At 42.0% G+C, this 21,250-nt stretch overlaps 1 non-coding gene across 1 annotated transcript; it reads left to right on the top strand.

Annotated features, from left to right (window-relative positions):
• Positions 1 to 5,681: 5,681 nt before the first annotated feature.
• On the top strand, positions 5,682 to 5,788 carry LOC131250442 (small nucleolar RNA R71). The gene has a single exon (XR_009173369.1). It is a non-coding gene; the product is annotated as a small nucleolar RNA R71 (small nucleolar RNA).
• Positions 5,789 to 21,250: the final 15,462 nt, after the last annotated feature.

The following is a 21,250-nucleotide window of genomic DNA, read 5'->3' as shown; positions in this document are numbered from 1 at the left end:
TCAAGAAGGGGAATCAAATCCTCACCTAAAGGGAGCAAACCTATGATGAAGACTGTACACCCAAAATTATATATATATTTTTTTCACATATCATCCATGGGGAATCGAATCCTCACCTATAGGGAGCAAACCTATGGTAAAGACTGTTCGCCCAATCTTTTCAATTTTTCAAGTTGGTTCCTTTCATGTTTAGTGATTACCAAGTTAATCCTTCAATATCGAACTGAAACCTTAATATGCACGCGAGATGTGTCCTGCGAATTCATGACTCAATCAATGTGTACAAATTCTAATAATGGATTAACAATTCAAACTTAGCTGTGAAATTTAATAGATAACTGAATCCAAGAGTCATGAAGTACCAACATTACGCATCTTGAAATTCTAAGTGCCCTAGATGGCCGTCAAAATCACTTCGAATTCATCAGAAAGCCTGAAAAAAATTCAAAAATTTTCACAACTTTTGCTCAAGACCAAGGAAACTTGCTCAAGACCAAGGAAACACTGATTAGGAAACCTAATCTCCCACCCCCAACCAAAAATCTACATTGTCCTCAATGTAAAAGAAATAAGCATCCAATGCACATGAGACAAAACAAGTAAATGAGAAGTGATGGGAAGATAATACCTGAAAGAATCAAGAGGCTTTCCATAGCTATTTACGTAAAAGGGGGTCAGTACAAGAGAGAAACTAACAAAAGTAACACAAAATAAAATCCTACCTATACCACTTTCGTAGGTGCTCTCGATTGCATTTAGCGTATGCAACAAGCCTTTAAACCCCTAGGTTACCCCTAGTGGACGAGTTGTAGTCTCGTGAGGGTTTGCAGTAATGTTACCCACAAACATTGAACTGACTAATGATAAAAATGACATGAAATGAAGAACTGGGTTGCCTCCCAGGAGCGCTAAGTTTACCGTCTTCAGCCAGACAAATAAAGCAACTACCCTAGTCCTAAGAAAACAGGAAACTTACCTATACCTCCATCAGACTAGGAGATTAATCCTGGTAAATAGGATCAGTCAGAGGCATGGACATGTCCTCTGAATCAAATTTCTCGACAAATGGTTTCAATCGATGTCCATTGACTTTAAACTCCTTGCCATTGTCGGGATCTCTTATCTCAACGGCCCCATGCGGAAAAACAGTGACAACAATATAAGGACCGGTCCAACGAGATCGAAGCTTACCCGGAAAGAGATGTAATCGAGAATTGTACAAAAGGACCTTCTGACCAGGCGCGAATGATTTTCGCGAAATGTGTTGGTCATGAAATGCTTTCATCTTGTCCTTGTAAATTCTCGAATTATCATACGCATCATTCCGGATTTCTTCAAATTCATTCAATTGAAGTTTGCGTAGCGAGCCAGCGTTGTCCAGATTGAAATTTAGATTCTTGATCGCCCAGTACGCTTTATGTTCCAGCTCCACAGGCAAGTGACAAGCTTTCCCATAGACAAGTCTAAAGGGAGACATTCCAATAGGAGTTTTGAATGCAGTACGGTATGCCCATAAGGCATTGGTCAATCGGATTGACCAATCCTTACGATCAGGGTTGACCGTCTTCTCCAAGATGTGTTTAATTTCCCTATTAGAAATCTCGGCTTGCCCACTTGTCTGTGGATGGTATGGGGTGCTCACCTTATGAGAGATACCGTATTTCTTCATTAAGCTCTCGAATGGTCTATTACAAAAGTGTGAGCCCCCATCACTAATGATGGCTCGAGGCGTTCCGAATCGAGAAAGGATGTTTTCTTTTAGGAATTTAATGACCGTGCGATGGTCATTCTTTCGACACGGAATCGCTTCGACCCATTTAGTGACATAATCCACGGCGAGCAAAATATACAGATTTCCAAATGATTGGGGGAATGGTCCCATGAAATCGATGCCCCAGCAATCAAATGCTTCAATGATGAGGATGGGATTCAAAGGCATCATATTTCGACGGGACAATGCTCCCAATTTCTGATAACACTCACAAGCTTTGCAAAACTCATGAGTGTCCCTAAACATAGTGGGCCAAGAAAGCCACACGCAGAATCTTGGCCGTGGTCTTTTTAGCGAAAAGTGACCACCACAGCCTGAGAGTAGAAGGAGATGACGCTTTAATGCTCATCGTCTGGCATACATCTCCTTAAGATTTAATCTGGGAAATATTTAAATAAATATGGATCGTCCCAAAAAAAGTTGCACACCTTGGTAAAGAATTTCTTCTTATCTTGCGCAGTCCAATGTGTTGGTATAGAAAATTAGCAATATTAGCGAACCAAGGTGAATGGGAGACTCTAAACAATTGTTCCTCAGGGAACATGTCATTGATATGGGTTGTCTCAAGGGAATCGAGGTATTAAGGCGAGAAAGGTGATCGGCCACAACGTTTTCTACTCCCTTTTTATCTTTAATTTCCAAATCGAATTCTTGGAGTAGAAGGATCCATCGTATCAAGCGGGGCTTAGAATCATTCTTAGAAAGAAGATACTTAAGTGCCGCATGATCTGTGTAGATAATGATCTTGGATCCGATCAAGTAGGACCTAAATTTGTCCAAGGCGAACACTACAGCTAAAAGTTCCTTTTCCGTAGTCGAGTAGTTCACCTGGATAATTTAAAGTTCTACTTGCGTAATGAATGACGTAGGGCCGCTTATCTTTTCTCTGGCCTAGGACCGCTCCAAGAGCATAATCAGAAGCGTCGCACATAAGCTCAAAAGGAAGGCTCCAGTCGGGTGGCTGCATGATAGGTGCAGTGGTTAACGTGCCCTTAAGCTTGGTGAAAGCTTCCTGGCACTGCTCAGTCCACTCGTACGGAGCATCCTTTTGAAGAAGATTACATAAAGGACGAGAGAGAAGACTAAAGTCCTTTATGAATCGCCTGTAAAATCCTGCGTGTCCTAAGAAGGATCGCACGTCTCTGATGTTCTTGGGTGGAGGTAGGTTAGAGATAAGATCGATTTTTGCCTTATCTACCTCGATTCCTTTGGACGAGATGATATGCCCAAGGACAATTCCCTTTTGAACCATGAAATGACACTTCTCCCAATTAAGTACCAAGTTCTTTTCTTCACATCTTTTCAGCACACATTTAAGACTTTCCAAGCACTTGCTGAAAGATGGACCATAAACAGAGAAGTCGTCCATAAAGACCTCTAGATATTGCCCTACCATATCAGAAAAGATACTAAGCATACATCGCTGAAAGGTGGCAGGGGCATTACATAGTCCGAATGGCATCCTTCGATAGGCAAAGGTGCCGTAGGGACATGTAAATGTGGTCTTTTCCTAGTCTTCAGGGGCTATCTCTATCTGGTTGTAGCCCGAATACCCGTTAAGGAAACTATAATAGGAATGACCAGCTAACTTTTCCAGGATCTGATCAATGAATGGTAAAGGAAAGTGGTCTTTCCTCGTGACGGTATTCAACTTCCTGTAGTCAATGCACATTCTCCAACCAGTAGTGACTCTAGTTGGCACGAGTTCATTATTAGCATTGGCTACGATGGTGATTCCGGACTTCTTAGGGACCACTTGAGTTGGACTCACCCATTGACTATCAGATATAGGGTATATAATACCCACGTCTAATAGCTTAAGAACCTCGGCCTTAACCACTTCCTTCATGTTTGGATTTAGTCTACGTTGTGGTTGCCGAGCGGTTTTTGCATTATCCTCAAGATATATGTGGTGAGTACAAATCGAGGGATCGATTCCCTTGAGGTCCGCTATCGTCCATCCCAGGGCTCCTTTATGCTCAATGAGAGTAGATATAAGCATACTCTCCTGTTCTTTCTCCAGGTGGGCAGAGATCACCACCGGGTATGTCTCATCTTGACCTAAATAGGCATATTTCAAATAAGAGGGCAAAGGTTTTAGGTCAAGCTTCGGCGGCTTGAGGTTAGACGGTAGAGACACTACATCAGTTTGTGGTAATTCTTCAAATTGTGGCCTCCATCGGTTAACTTCAAGTACCGGTGCGGTATCAAGCAAGGCACACGTCTCCCTAATCATGTCATCATCAAAATCATGGGAGTGGGCCAGGCATGTCTCTAGATAGTCGGAGGATAATGTCAGAGGTGTCGTATCTTCCACGAAAGAGTCAATCATGTTAATGTCGTGGAAATCGTCATCATCCTCTGCGTTGCTGCCGTTATTGAAAAAAATGTTTGACTCCAATGTCAAATTTCCAAAAGACATAGTCATGATACCATTCCTGCAATTGATAATTGCATTTGACGTGGCAAGGAATGGGCGACCAAGAATGACGGGAATCTGAGTGCTCATGTTATTGATGGGTTCGGTGTCCAGGATGATAAAATCTACAGGGTAGTAAAATCTATCGACCTGGACTAACACATCCTCAATTATCCCTCTTGGTACACGAACAGAGCGATCAGCAAGTTGTAGTGTGGTTAGGGTGGGTTTTAATTCACCCAAACCTAACTGTTTATATACCGAGTAGGGAATCAGATTGACGCTCGCTCCTAAGTCAAGAAGTGCGTGATCAATTCGATGGTTCCCGATTACACATGATATGGTTGGGCTACCGGGATCCTTGAATTTCTGTGGCACGTCTTGCTTCAGGATGGCACTCACTTTCTCAGTTAAGAAGATTTTCTTTTGAATAATTTTCCGTCTTTTGGTCGTGCATAAGTCTTTCAGGAATTTGGCATATGAAGGTATCTGTTTAACGACATCAAGTAGAGGAATGTTGACTTTCACCTGTTTCAATACCTCTAGGATATCCTGAGAGTTAGAGAGAGGTTTTGGTGAAACCAACCGTTGGGGGAATGGAGCAACTGGCTTCTCTAGAAGTTCCGGTTCTACTTTTTGTGGGGCATCACTAGATCCATCATTGTTGTCCTCTTCTGGTTCTTGAGGCTTTTCGGGCCTAGTCGGAAGAGTTTTATCGATGATCTTACCACTCCTAAGAGTGGTGATGGATTTAGCATGCCCCATCTGATTTGAAGAGCTAGGATCATTACTCTCGTACTGCGGTTTAGGATTGGGGAGAGGTTGTGCAGGAAGCATCCCCTTTTCTATAACCGTCATACGAGAATCTATCTTTTGCATAAAATCTGTAATTCCTCGCATTGCTTGAGCCAGCTCTTGTATGGGATTTTGAACCGGTTCCTCTTGAGGTTTCACTTGATTTGGATTTTGATTAAAGAAACCTGGAGGAGTCGCCGTTTGTCCATTCCTCCAACTAAAGTTTGGATGATTTTTTCAGCCAGGATTGTATGTGTTGGAGTTAGGTCCAGTAAAAGGTCTTTGATAGTTATTTACGGCATTGGCTTGTTCATTCAACACTCCTCGAAAGGCAGGTATTGTAGGACAGTTTTCAGTTGTGTGAATGTTGCAATCACAGATGCCGCAAACAATTTCATTGACCTTATCCTTCTTTCCTCAACTTTCCTTATGAGCGTAGTCACTTTACACTTGAGATCATCCTCTTCTTTCAAGAGATATAATCCACCTTTCTCCTTTAATTGAGTCGGCCTAGACGTGGTGTTCGACTTTGGGTAATAGTCCCAAGATTGTGTTTTTTCAGCCAAACTATCGAGGTAGTCCCATACCTCGTCGATATCTTTATTAATGAACTCTCCATTAGACATTGTCTCGACCATTTGGCGCATGGAAGATGTCAGTCCATCATAGAAAAAATTTGTAATGCGCTACGTTTCAAATCCGTGTTGTGGGCATGAACTGACCAAATCTTTAAACCTTTCCCAACATTGAAAGAATGTTTCATCTTCCTTTTGGGCAAAGTTCATGATCGCTTTTCTGAGGGTAATCGTTTTATGATGTGGGAAGAATTTTTTTATGAATTCCCTCTGCATATCGTTCCATGTGCCAATGGATCTAGGACGCAGTGAATGTAACCACGTCTTAGCTTTCTCTTTTAAGGAAAAAGGAAAGAGTTTCAGCCTAATTGTATCCTCAGATACATTAGGAAAACATAATGTAGCTATAATCTCATCGAACTCTTTCAAATGTAAATATGGACTCTCTGATTCAAGTCCATGGAATTTGGGAAGGAGTTGGATAACTCCTGGCTTGATGTCCATTTGTCCTGTGTTTTCAGGAAAAATCATGCATGAGGGCGTACTCACTCCCGCCGGTTGTAGATAATCTCGTAAAGTACGAGGCGGGGGTGCCTGTTGCACCTCATTCTCATCTTGGGTATCCTCCACCCTGGGTGGAAGTGGAGGAGGTTGGTCTTCAGCCATAACCTCAATTAACTCAGGGGATTTCGAGCGGTGTCTAGTCCTGCGATGGATAGTCAACCCCTCAACCAATCCTCCTTCAGTCAAGAGACGTCGAGTGTCGTCACAGGCCCACTTGGTCATGAAAACACTCGTAGCCCTCAATTAAAAACTTAACCCTAGGAAAATCTAGCAAGAAAGAGAGAGTTGGAAAGAAATTACCAAATTGGAGTCCTGAGTTAAAACCTGCAAAATAAAATAAGTTAGATTCTAAAAAGAGAAGAACAATTCTTTAAAAGAAAGATAGAAGTGAACTAGCTTCTAAAAGAAAGAATTCCTAAAAGAAAGTGAAAATTTCTAAAATAAATTAAGAGAATCCTAAACTAGAAAGTAGATTACTAAAAAGAGAATTGAAAAATAGAAAGTAGGGAAGGAGTGTACCGAATTAGAGATTTCTATCTTAAAGGCCTACAAAATAGGAAGGTTAGTTTCTAAAGAATTCTAAAAATAAATTAAGAAACAAAATTAGATTCTAAAAGTGTCAGAATTAGAAAGTTACTAAAATAATACAAAAATAGAAAGTTAATTTCTAAGAAGGGAAAGAAATAACCTAAATTCTAAAAATAAACTATTTCCTACAGAAGGGAGGATACTAGAATTAGAAAATTTCTAAAATTTAAACCCTAATTCTAAAAATATGAAAAAGTAGAGAGATTAGGAAGGAATTACCAATTTAGAAACTTATGTCCAGATCCTATAAAACAAGAAACAAGTTAAGTTCTAAAAATAGAATAAAATAAAATAAAAACTTCTATCCTAAAGTAAGTAAAATCCTAATCCTAACTTAATTCTAAAACTAATTAATTTCAGAAAAACGTAACCGTCAGTCCCCGGCAACGGCGCCAAAAACTTGTTCACTCCCCAAGTGCAGGGTTGTGATGTAGTAATAAACTCGGTAAGACCGAGGTCGAATCCACAGGGACTGATACCTGTACGTTTCCTGAAACTAGGTAGAAATAGAACTAGCCTAAGATGTAATCAAACTCAATTGTAAATTTAAGGAATAATTGCGGAATAATTATCTAAAACTTAAGGAATTCAGAGAAGGGAAACTAGGGATTCAGAGGATCCACTTGTAGAGATCAGGGAGATCTTTTGCCTGCATCAAGGATTATGGAATTCGAACTGAACTTACTTGATTTGGTTCTCAAGAGATGAAAGGTATATGAATTAGAATGGATTCCATCATCTAACCATGCCCAGGAGACAAAGCAAACAACAGGATTAAACTAATTACCAACCAATCAACAATGTCTGAAGATCAGGAAGGGTACTGTCATCCTACCATGCCCATGGAACAATGGTAAACAACATGGCTTCCTGACTTCATAAACATAAAAAAAGGGGGAAAGAAATATTCAAAGCCATTGCAAACCCATTGTAATTTCAGTCACAACAGACCATTAAAGACTAAGAAAATATTCCTTTAATAATCACTTAAAATTAAATTCAGTTCAGAAATTTATATTAAACGCATGAAATAGTATCTCCCATCTCGCTACAGGCTTCACCTCTTAGCCCCAGCTAAGAGGTTTAGCCACTCATGATTGGCCTAAACCCAAAACAAATAGAAAGAAAAAGAAAATGAAAAAGAGAAGAAAAATAAAGAAAAATTTCTTATCTTTTCTCTCTCATCTTCTCTTCTTGTCTTCTTTTCTTCCGTCCTTCCTCCAATCAGCCGTCCAACCTCTCTCACGTGCCAGCCCTTCTTTTCTTTTCCTTTCCCTGACGTGCAGCGGCAGCAAAAAGAACTCCCTGACGTGCAGAACTCTTCCCAACCGTGCACAGCAGCAGCAGCCGTAGCTGCTCCTCTCACGGCCTAAAACAAAACCGAGCCTCACCCTTTTTTTTTCTTTTTTTTCTTCCTTCCCGTTTTCCTCACGTTTCTTCCCTTCCTTGGGTGTCATCAGAGCGTCAAATCCATGGTTTAAGCACCCTTTTTCAGTTCATGCTTGTAGATACACTCTGCGTCACAAATACAATTAAATCAGGTTATCAAACGGCATCATGCTTGTAAATCCATGCAATAAATGGGTCTGGTATGCAATATTTGACCCTCAACAAGTACTCGTTCACACTTGGTTGTTGACAAAAGCTCTGATACTTTGGCAAAATGTGATGGACAAAAATAGGCACTTGCAAATTATCCATGTGGCACATCAGTAACTTGTTCAAATTATGGATCCCAGTTTAGATGTATTGTACACTAAATTTTGTTTTAATTTGAGTATCTAACTTCAGATTGATAGATATATTGGACAGTTAAACTTGTAAATTATTCAATGGTCTTATTTCAACAAATAAGTGTCCATAAATGAGGGTAAGAATTGTTCCATAAATCTTATCCTTAGACCTAAGGAAATAGGAGTAGGTTCTAAATTTTAGTCAACTTAAATGAGTTAAATTTTTTTCTAAATGCTTGTGTATCATGTGATTAAACACTGTCAGAGTATCAAATATCACCTGAGGTTTCAGTTTTTATGAGAAGGGAAGATGCTACCCATTTTTGCAATACATGTGGTAGGGTGATGAATTATCAGGTCTACCAACATACTGGTAAATATACTAGTAGGAAGATCGATGGCCAATATTTTGAAATTAAAACATGAGACAAAGCTATCCATTATTTCTTCTTCTATAGTTAATCCAAATGCAAATTGACCATTAATTGTTTGATAAGTCACCTCATTAATGTGGTATTTATATCTCAATACTTATTTACATCAACGATGTACATAATCATATTAACGAGCTGGTATTTTTATAAAAATTCCAAAATGATAAAATCGAGAGAGGTGTTTTCACCCCTTTCAATTCCATGAAATTATGTGTGCTTTTTTTTTGTTTCTTTTTTTTTTTTTAATTTTTATTTTTTTTTAATAAACAAAAAAATGCCACCAGGGACCAAGATGTTAATATCACACTAATGAGCTGTCGTTTCATATAAAATTCAAAAAATGATAAAATGGTGAGGGGTTTTTTCACCCCTCTCAGTCACATGAAATTATGTGTGCTTTTTTCAGTAATGAAAAAAATACCCAATAGTAGTGTGCTTTTTTCATTAATGGAAAAAAAAATCCCCAATAGTACCGAGATGTAAATACCACATCAGTAAGCTGGCATCTCATAAAAGATTTCACAATTGATAAAATCCAATAGGGTTTGTTCACCCCTCTAGATTCTATTAAGTATGCCTTTTTTTTTTTTCTTAAATGACAAAAAATGTCCATCAAGTACCGAGATGTAAATACTACGTTAATGAACCTGCATTTCATAAAAATTTCAAAAATGATAAAATCGAGAGGGTTTTCTTTACCCCTCTTGTTTTCATGAAATTAAGCGTGCTTTTTTCAGAAATGATAAAAATGCCCACCAAAGGTACTAAGATGCAAATACCACCTTAATGATTTAGCATTTCATAAAAAACATAAAAAATGATAAAATCGAGCGGGGTATCTTCACCCTTCGCGTTTATATGAAATTAAGTTTTTTTTTTCATAAATGACAAAATTGCCCACCAGGTACCCCAACTTCATGTGTATGCTTGCTATAGAGTAAGCCCGGTACATGGGGTAGCACCTAATCATTTCTTTCTACCAAAACCATATAATAGTTTGGTATAGTATGGTAGAGATGATAGAAACATAGTATGGTAAGCCCTCTCTCCTAGCAATATAGTCAAAGGGAGCACATATCAATCAGGAGCTTTCTCCTAGTGGTCTATATCATTGATGACCCACCTTTTTTAACACTAAGCCTGTCAAATAATCCTATCCATCACTTTTCCATGATGAACGTTGATTGTAAACTGTTTCGACTCTTCCAAGTTCATGGTTTACGTGGCTCTAACAATTCAATATTTTAAACCTTTTGGCATCTACCATATTGGGACCATATGGATAGTCTTAGAGCATTCTTTCATTCCAAGTATATTATGGAAAGAGTGCTGTTCACGAACCCCAAATGCAGGGTTGTGATGTAGTTTTACTCGGTGAGAATGAGGTCGAATCCAAAGGGAATAGGGTGTTGGGGGCCGTTGCACAAAACCTTAGGATCTAGCTTTCCAAAAACACCAGAATTATGAGATAATAAAGCAATGAAATAAATCCAAGCATAAACCACACGACACAAGAGATTTTTATGTGGAAATCCCTTAAAGAAGTAAAAATCACGGGACCTCGTCCAGATCAACAATCCAATATGAAGTAGAATGTTACAACCAATCTCAAGCATACACCGCTTGGATCAAACCTTTTTCACTTACTCAGGAGCGGATAAACAATAAGAGAATAAAGAAAAAAATGGAGAGATCTCACTGATAACGAGGACGTAGAAGCGTTGAGATGTCAAGTGCACAGTAGATCACCTCTATGAGCAGAACCTCCCTTCCACAAGCTTCCTTTTTTTTTTTTCTCTCTCACACCTTTGATAGCCCTAAATTCTTTAGCAAACCCTTACAAAGCTTTAGGAAACTCTCTTGCATCTCCTAGAAAAGTCCTAGGGACCCTTATTTATAGTTTAGGCAACTCTCTTTCGCACCTCTGAGAAAACTGCCTCAAATTTATGCAGTCCGTACAAAATCCGGATATGAATATGCGTAACCACGACTAGTCGAGCAGGGTCCTCGACCGGTCGAGCGGCCTACTCGATCGGTCGAGCACTTCCCTCAACTGGTTGAGCAGATCGAAATTTTTAAACCAAAAGCTCGCTGGACTTTGAGTCAACCGCCACTCGACTGGTTGTAAGACCCATATCCTAGTCCGTACTGTTCCGTCGACTCCCGCGATCCTTCCCGGTGAATTCTGGCAATCCGTGACTAATAATCAATGTTTATGCACGACCCTAAGTCGTATCCTTTAGATTTAAGTCAGCTTCATCCAAGACTTGTACCATTGCGACCGCACCGTCGCCGCGGTTCCAACGGTGCGTCTTACACACCGATTCGATACCCTGGCCAGGAGATGTGGGCCGACGTTTATTTCGAAGAAACACCGTACGTTTGTAATATTAAGAGAATCTCTACAACATGTCCCATCAATCAATCACTCAAATCAATCAATCAATCATCTCATGTCAAGTACAAGAGCACCCATGCTTTCTTTCTCCATAAGTTAAGCAACCACCAAGGTCAACCCATCACTCACCTCACATCCATCACTCCATCACCCATCACTCTCTCTCCTTACATCCTCTCTCTCTCTCTCTCTCTCTCTCTCTCTCTCTCTTTCTCTTCACAAATTCTAAGCAAGAGAAGAGGCTCACGTCCAAGCTCTTCCATGAGAGAAAAGTGAGTTTGTGTGGCCCACTTCCTCTCCCTAGATCCATCATCCTAGTCATTCAAACCTCATCTTTCACCATCAAAGTGAAGCACAAGGAGATCTTCCAACGGACCAAGAAGATCGAACGGTGGGTGCTTTTATAGGCTTAGATTTTAATTTTTTGATAAGGGTCAAGTGAGGCCTATCGATTGATGGTATGGATCTCACTTTGGACCCTAGGTATGGCCAATGACCCACCTTGATCCTCATGATCATTCCATGATGGGGCCATTCTCCATAGACCCTATCATGATGTTTATTTTTCTTGTATGGATAGGGTCATCTAGACCTTACATTTGGTGGAGAAAGGATCTCCACCGTTGATTTTCGATTTAATGAGCCCACGTGTAATGGGACCCACTTGATGTATGATTGCTTGCAAGGGAGGGCTCATAGTGGCGGAGCCCTCCATCACACGTGTCTCACTCCCTTTCTCTCTCTCTCTCTCTCTCTCTCTCTCCCTCTCTTTTTCATTTCTTCTTGTGTGATAACGTGGCCGTGTGGTCCACCTGGATGGACCCCACCATGAAGCATGTATTTGGTCCAAGCCATCTGTGGGTGGGGCCCACTTTACATATGTGTTGTGTTCACACCATCCATCATTTGGTGGCCCACCTGAGCAGGGCCCACTTTGTAAAGCCGTTTGCCCAAAACCGTCCAACGTCCAGGGACGCTGGACGTTAGCTGAACAAAACATAAAAAGAAGAAGAGATTTTTGGGTTTTAGGGTGGACCGCTCGTGCAGGCCCCACCTTGATGTATGTATTCAATCTATGCCGTCTATTCCATTCCTCAGCCTGTAGTAGGCGTTGAGCTGAAAAATGAAACTGATCCGACTAACTGGTGGATCGTACCTTAGCAAACAGTGATTTTCACCGTTTAAATTCACTCAAAATTTTCTATACGCCGAAAGATGCCCAACATTGGGCTTGATGGATTTGTTATGGGCTGTAAAACCAATGGGCGGGGTAGACTCTTCCGAAGTGGGCCCCATGTACGAAAAACCTCGAAAAAATGAGATTTCAAAAAAATAAAAAAATAAAAAAAATATAGGTGCAGCGCCTGCTGCTGCTGGTGTCACCGTGAAACGGGTAGGGACCCACGGTCCCAACCGTGGGCCCCACCATGATGTTTATTCGTTATCCAACCCGTTCATTAGGTGGGCAACTCCCAGAAGTGGGCCCCCTCCAAAGATCAGCCACATCTAAAGCTTAGGTGGCCCACGTCATCGGAAACAGTGAGGTGAACCGTTTGCCCTTGAAACCCATTTTAGGTTCACAGAAGTTTTGGATCATTACGAAATTTATTTTTCCTTAGCATCCAGGTCTGCGTGACCTTATGGACTATTTGGATGGTAGATAAATATTACGGTGGGCCCCACATGGGACCCCAAGATGTATGTGTTCTACCCTCACCGTCCACAGCAGTGGACGGTGGAGCTCACTATGATGTATGTGTTCTACCCTCACCGTCCACAGCAGTGGACGGTGGCAAGCCACCATGATTTATATGTTTTATCCGTACCGTCCACACTTGGACGGTGGGACCCACCATGATGCATGTGCTGCATCCAAACTGTCTAGCCATTTGAAAGCTCATTTTATGGCATGAGCTAAAGAATGAGTTAGATCTATAGTTCATGTGGACCCCACCATGATGCCTGTGTTGCATCCAAACCATCCACCATTTGGCAAGCTTGTCTTAACAGGCTTGAGACTAAAAATAAGTCAGATCTAAAGTTCAAGTGGACCCCACCATTTTAAGTAATGGACAATGACGTCCACCGTTCAAAATTTCTAAGGGTCATAGTAGTTCCCTATTAAGCTGATATTGTTTCCACTTCATCTATCATTATGTTAATTTATGAATAGTTTAGATGGGAAATATATATTATGGTGGACCTTAGGAATTTTAATGGTGTAAACCATTATCACCACTCTTATTTGGTTGTGGCCCATTAATGTACATATGGGGCCCAATTGGTGTGACCCATCTGATATACATAAGGCCCATGTGATTAGGCCATCTTGATGTATTTGTGGCCCATATTTATGGCCCGTTGTTGAGGCCCACCTTGATGTGTATGAGGCCGTTGTTGAGGCCCACCTTGATATGAATGTAAGGTCCATGTTATGAGGCCCATTCGATGTATTTGTGGCCCGTTGTTGAGGCCCACTTTGATATATACGAGGCCCATTGTGATGTATTTGGGGCCCATGGGTTGAGGCCCATGTGTTTAGGCCCATCTTGATGCATTTGTGGCCCATTGTTGAGGCCCACCTTAATATATACATGAGGCCCATGTGTTTATGCCCATCTTGATGCATTTGTGGCCTGTTGTTGAGGCCCACCTTGATATACATGAGGCCCATGTTGTGAGGCCCATTTGACGTATTGGAGGCCCATGGGTCGAGGCCCAATGGGATGTACCTAAGGCCGGTTGAATGTGATTCCACTGTGGCGTATGTGTTGACCTTTATGGTGGGTCGTGCCTTGGGAGCAATGTTGGTTTGACGTCCACATTGTAAGGATAATGTTGGTTAAATTTCCGCATTGTATCTCTCCCTAGGGCCTAGTGATAGGCCCATACTTGTTATGTGTAGGCAGTCTAGGCTCATCTGCATTGTAAGGTTAGTCCATTACTTTATAACATGCTTAGTGTAGCTCTATGATTCATGCCTATATGCATCATATGTATGCTTGATATGAGGAATGTTTGATCATAGCATAAGCCGTTGGGCTGAGACATTTACGGGACTCCTTATGAGACGGAGTGCCCCACATGAGCGCGTGGTACGTGCAAGATTGCTGCATGACTGACGGTGTGACTCATGCATTTCGCATTGTGTGTCGTGATCACTGCATGCCCTAGTGACATCGGGGTCGTGGCCTCCACAGGCACATCGTGGATGGTCGTATGGGACACCGAAAATATTGGCTCCAGCATTATGGGCACTTAGGATGTCCTTGGGTGAAAATCTCAGAACCTTTTTGGTACTAGGAGTTGCTCCAACGTCTAGCCCGAGTGGATACACGAACGCCCGAGTGTTGAATACCAGTAAGCCACATCTCCCACTGTGTCGTGGTCGATTGGAAGGGGGTGTGGCCTTATCCACTCGAGAGAGGGGGCTATAAGCTAGGCTGAGTTTGACCAGCTCGCAAATGAGTCCGCTATCGACGAGCCGAGTAGGTATTGGCAGACTACTGGTCAGGCGGATAGTGTGGTCTCTTCCACTTGCTCGGCTGTGCAGCTAGAGAGGAGGCGGTCAGTGTGAAGTGTATTAGACCTCGGTGATATCCAGAGAGGAACTGTACTGATGTGTACTTGATGAGTATTGGCACGCTTACTTTGCATCTCGCATATGACATTTGGCTACATAGGCCTCGCATCGCATGGCCTTGGTATGGCCGATAGCATTCATGCCTTGCATTACATAGTTTTGGTATAGTTGATAGCATTCATGGACTTACCCGCATACTTCCGCATTACTCTGATATTATATACTTAGTACTTACCTTACACACACTTCCACCACCCTCTAAGCTTTCTATAAGCTTATGCATGATAGATGCGTGCAGGTGGCATTAGGTTGCAGCAGCGTTGAGCTTGGAGCGTGCAGCGGTCTTCTGGAGTTGTGATTTTAACATATGTATTTCCCTTTCAGTATTGTACTCAAATATTTATATTAGTGGATATGTGATGATGATGTTGTTTTGTGACTTAGTTATGCTTGTGGTTATGCTCCATTATAAAAAAAATTCATACTGAAAATCCTTATTGTAGGATCCCAGGATCGGAATCTGGCGTATAGGTGTTGGGAGCCGAGAATGGGGTACTATGGAGGTTGTTGACTCCAGATTCGGTGATCAAAAATTTTGTGAGCCCATTTTTTGAGTTTGGCGCGTGACATTGGTTGACCATCACCCTCGACCGGTCGAGCAGCCTACTCGACCGGTCAAGCAGCACGATAAAACCCATCTGATTTACACCATGCTGCCTAATCTCTCCTCTGAACTGAGGAGAAAAACTCCATCAAATCTCTCCCTTTCTGACTTAGGAGGAATTCGCCTTCTTCAAGCCAGCCCGATTTATACAAACCTCAAACTTGCCCTTGAGTAAGGACTTGGTCATCATGTTTGACCCATTATCGTCCGTGTGGACCTTCTTAAGTTGTAACACCTTCTGTTCTAAAGTATCTCTGATCCAGTGATACCGAATCTCTATGTTCTTCGACTTGGAGTGCTAACTTGGATTCTTGCTCTAGTGTATAGCACTTTGACTATCGCAATAGACCACATGCTGCTCTTGCTTCACGCTAAGTTCCTGTAGGAACATCTTCATCCAAAGCATCTCTTTACATGCCTCTGTGACCACAGTGTACTCGGCCTTTGTCGTCGACAATGCTATGACATTTTATAGCTTGCTCTGCCAAGAGACCGCTCCCCTTGTAAACGTGAACATGAACCCCGATGTAGACTTCCTGCTGTTTATGTCATCTTCCATACCTGCATCTGTGTAACCCTCTAACATAGGTTTTCCATCACCATATAGCATAGGCTCAACCTAGATGAGCCTTTTAGATACTGCAGTATCTATTTCACTGCTGCGCAATGCTCTTTACCAAGATTGGCAAGATACCGGTTGACAACACCAACCGCATATACTATGTCTGGGCGCGTACACACCATAACATATATTAAACTTCCTACTATTGATGCGTAGGGTATCTTCTGCATCTCATCCATCTCTGTCTTTGTCTTGGGACACTTCTTGTTGCTCAATATGAAGTGACCATCCAATGGAGTACTGACCGACTTCGCTGCATTCATATTGAACCGCTCTAGGACTTTCTCAATATACCACTCTTGTGATAGTCAAAGCTTCCTTCTGCTTCTGTCACGGGTTATCTCCATTCCTAGGATCTGCTTAGTTAGGCCGAAGTCTTTCATCGCGAATGACTTGCCCAACTCCTGTTTTAGCTTGTCAATCTTCTTGATATCTTTTCCCATGATGAGCATGTCATCAACGTATAACAGCAGAGCTAAGAAATCACCATCTGAGAACTTGCGCATGAACACATAGTGGTCTGACTCCGTTTTGTCATACCTATCCTTTAACATGAATGAATCGAACTTCTTGTACCATTACCTTCGAGCTTGTTTCAGCCCATACAAGCTCTTCCTCAGCCCACACACCATATGCTCTTTTGCCTTTGACTTCGAACCCCTCTTGTTGATGCATGTAGATCTCTTCTTCTAGGTCATTATGGAGAAAGATAGTTTTAACATCTAATTATTATATCTCCAGATCCATGCTAGCCGCCAACCCAAGCAACACCCGTATGGATGTTATCTTTACCATTGGTGAGAATATCTCCTCGAAGTCTATACCTTTCCTCTGACAACCCTTTCACCACAAGTCTGGCCTTGAACCTCATTTGTGAATTCTTCTGGTCAATCTTCTTTCTGAACACCCACTTGTTGCTCAAAACTTTCTTACCCTTAGGCAATTTCACCATATCATAGGTGTAGTTCTTATGCAAGGATTTAATCTCCTCTTGCATAGTTTTCAACTACTCCTCCTTATGCTCGTCGGCTAGGGCCTCAGAATATATAGTCTTCCGCCTCTCCCCCATCAGTGAGCATACTGTACTCATACGACGAGTACCTCTTGGCGGCTGTCTATCCCTGGATGACCTCCTCACTTATGGCTCAACAGGTGGATCAAGTGGGGGTTGCTCCCCCAGTCCATCTTCTGTAGGAATTTCCTTGTCCTCTGCACCTTGCTGTACTCCCCCGTCATCAGGCACCACAGGAGGAATAACCAGATCCATTTCCTTTAGCTCACCTGAACTAGGCTGGTTCTTCTCTAGCTTACAAATGTCATTTATACATTAATCTTTAAAGAATACCACATCTCTGCTCCTGACGAGCTTCTTCTCGGTCGGATCCCATAATCTGTAACCGAACTTTTCATCACCGTACCCCAAGAACACACATTGCCTGACCTTTAAATTGAGATTGGACCTCTTGTCCTTTGGTACGTGAACGGATGTCCTGCATCCAAACACCCTGAGATGACCGTATGATGTATCCTGTCCAGTCCACATAATCTTAGGTACTTCTCCATTCACCGGGACTGATGGAGACCTGTTTATCAAATACACCACTGTGTGCATTGCTTCTCCCCATAACATCTTGGGCAACTTCGCATGGGATAACATGCATCTGATTCTCTTTACAATGGTGCGATTCATTCGTTCAGCCATGCCATTATGCTGGGGGGTCTTAGGAACCATCTGTTCATGCCATATACCCAGGGACTTACAATACTCATGAAAGTCATCAATGTATTCACCACCATTATTAGTGCCAATGCACTTCAATGATCTACCTATCTCTCTCTCGACCATAGCATGAAACAATTTAAACACACCAAAGACCTCGTCCTTGATTTTAAAGCAAAAACCCAAACCCTCCTAGATGCATCATCTATAAAAGTGAGAAAATATAATGCCCCACCCAAGGTTTTTGTCCTTATAGGACCACAAACATTAGAATAAACCAAATCTAATGCATGCACTTTATTAACATAAGAAGTAGATTTAACGAATAAAACTCTATGTTGTTTTCCTGATAAACAATCAATACAGGTTTTGAGAGGTATACCTGTCATGCCCCAAACTCGAAAATCGGGCTCACAAAATTTCCAATCACTAAATCTGGTACCGACAGCCTCCGCAGTACCCCATTCTCGGCTCCCATCGTCCATATGCCAGATTCCGATCTTGGGATCCTACAAGGAAGATTTTTTTTTCAATGTACATTTAACTCATAATAATCATAACCACAAGTTTACCAAAATCACAAAGGCAACATCATCATCACATATCCACTAATATAAACATTTGAATAAAATGCTGAAAGGAAAATACATATATTGAAATCAAAGCTCCAGAAGTCTATTGCATGCTCCAAGCTCAACGCTGTTGCGATTTAATGCCATGTGCACACATCTATCGTGCATAAGCTTATAGAAAGCTTAGAGGGTGGTGAAAGTGTGTGCGTAAGACAAGTGCTAAGCATACAAATATAATGCCATAAATCATACAACACCAAAAATACTGGCAAGGTCATGAATCATACGATATTAGAGTAAACGGAAATACACTGGTAAGTCCATGAATGCTATTAGCTGTACCAAGGCTATGCGATGTAAGACATGAATGCTAACGGCCATATCAGGGGTATGCGATGTAAAAACATAATAAGCCAATATCATATACTGAGGAAGCAAGGTAGATCAGCTATGCAATGTGGAGACATAGTGAGCCAAATATCAGATGCTGAAGGTGCAATGCAATATGTGGTGCGAATGAAATGACAAAGCTGGAGTGAAGTCAGGATGATAGTATATAGTATCACAAGCTATGTGGTCTATCACAAGAGACTTCTTTCCAAACTAGTCCCATACCTAAATTTGGATAGCCAGACTCAATGTAGTAGACTCCTGATCTCAGGTTAGTCGGGTGCCCATCCAAAATCCTGCTCATGCGAAGGTACACAACAATTAATTGCGCACCACCAGCTTGAGTGGATAATGAGTGAATGAATGAGTATGCAACTCCTGCTCAATAAGTCCACGTATCAATACTATACATCTCTGAGATCATCACTGGGGTTTAGTACACTCCAGACCAGAATGCCGCCCCATCGCGTGGAACAAGGTGAGTGGAAGAGACCTTACTATCCGCCTGGCCAGTAGTCAGCCAATATCTACTTAGCACGATGATTGCGGACCTATTTATGAGCTAGTCAAACTCAGACTAGTTTTGCCCACTACAAATCGGGCGGATAAGGCCACACCCCCTTCCAACTGATCACGACACAGTGGGAGACGCGGCCCACAGGTTTTCGGTACTCGGACGCTCATGTATATCCACTCGGTCTAGACGTTAGAGCATCTCCTAGCCACGAGAGTTTAGGGACTTTCACCCACGGACATCCAAAGTACCCATGTGCTCAAACCAAACATTTTTGATGTTCTATTTGGCCATCCATGACATGCCTGTGGAGGCTATGACCCTGATGTCGCTAGGGCTTACATCACACAATGCAAGATGCATGAGTCACACAATCTATCCATGCATCAATCTTGCACATACTGAGCGCTCGTGTAGGGCAACTCCACCTATCAGGGAGTCCCATAATAACCTGCCCAATGACATATGTAATAGTCAACCATATCTCATAACAAACATGCAGATGATACGTATGGGCATGTATCATGATGCTATGCTGTCACATACTCATAATCGGTATCGACAACTGGCACTAATAATCGACATCGATAATCAGCCTTGACAATCGAAATCGGCCTCGACAATCGGCTTCGATAATTAGAATTGGCCTCGACAATCAAAATCGGAATCGGCCTCGACAATTAGAATCAGGCTCGATAATCGGAATCAGCCTCGATAATCAAAATCGACCTCGACAATCGAAATTGGCCTCGATAATCGCAATCGGTTTCGGTAATCGAAATCGACCTCGATAATCGGAATCAACCTCAACAATCGGAATTGACCTCGATAATCGAAATCGTCCTCGATAATCGAAATCGGCCTCGACAATCGAAATCGGTCTCGACAATCAGAATTGGCCTATCAAAGGGCCTAAAGGAAGGTCACAATGTGGACATTTAACTATCATTGCCCATCAATGTGGACATTTAACCAACATTGCTCTCAAGGAGTGGTCCACATGAGCCAAACATATAGTGGGCCCATGGCCTTACATAAGGGCCTAATACACATCACAATGGGCCTCATCCATGGGCCGAAAATACATCACAATGGGCCTCATCATATGGGCCAAAAATACATTACAATGGGCCGCATCTATGGGCCAGAAATATATCATAATGGGCCTTGGCACATGGGTCATAAATACATCACATCAGGCCTTGCCCATGGGCCTCGAATACATCACAACGGGCCTTGCCCATGGGCCTCGAATACATCACAATGGGCCATAACCCATGGGCTTCAAATACATAATAGGTGGGCCCTACACATGGGCCTAATTCTCATCAAGATGGGCTGCTCAAATGGGCCTAATATGCATTATGATGGGTCGAATCACATGGGCCTCGAATACAACTCAATGGGCCTTATAAAAAAGGGTCATAAATACACAACAGGTGGGCTGTGCACGTGGGCCTAATTCAAAGGCCATGAATACACCACAATGGGCCCTACTAAATGATCAAAACTACATCACATGGACCTAATACACATCACCATGGGCCACTCACATGGGCCTAATATGCATTACAATGGGCTACCTCACATGGGCCAGAAATACGTTATAATGGGCCACGACATATGGGCTGAAAATACGTCTCAATGGGCCTTACCAAATGGGCCACAAATACATTACAACGGGCCGTATCACATGAGCCTTACACATTGCAATGGGCCGCATCTCATGGGCCTGATACACATCACATGGGCCGCATCACATGGGCAAGAAATACATCACAATGGGCCTCATACACGGGCTACCATTACATCATAATGAGCCACTTATATACATCACCATACACATCGCAATGGGCTGCATACATGGGCTGAAAATATATCACAATGGGCCTTACCGAATGGGCCGAA

The sequence above is a fragment of the Magnolia sinica genome, chromosome 6 (genome assembly GCF_029962835.1).
Source record: "Magnolia sinica isolate HGM2019 chromosome 6, MsV1, whole genome shotgun sequence".
Taxonomy (NCBI): Eukaryota; Viridiplantae; Streptophyta; class Magnoliopsida; order Magnoliales; family Magnoliaceae; genus Magnolia; species Magnolia sinica.
Note: the sequence above shows the minus strand (reverse complement) of the source record. Positions and strands in the feature narration are given on the sequence as shown.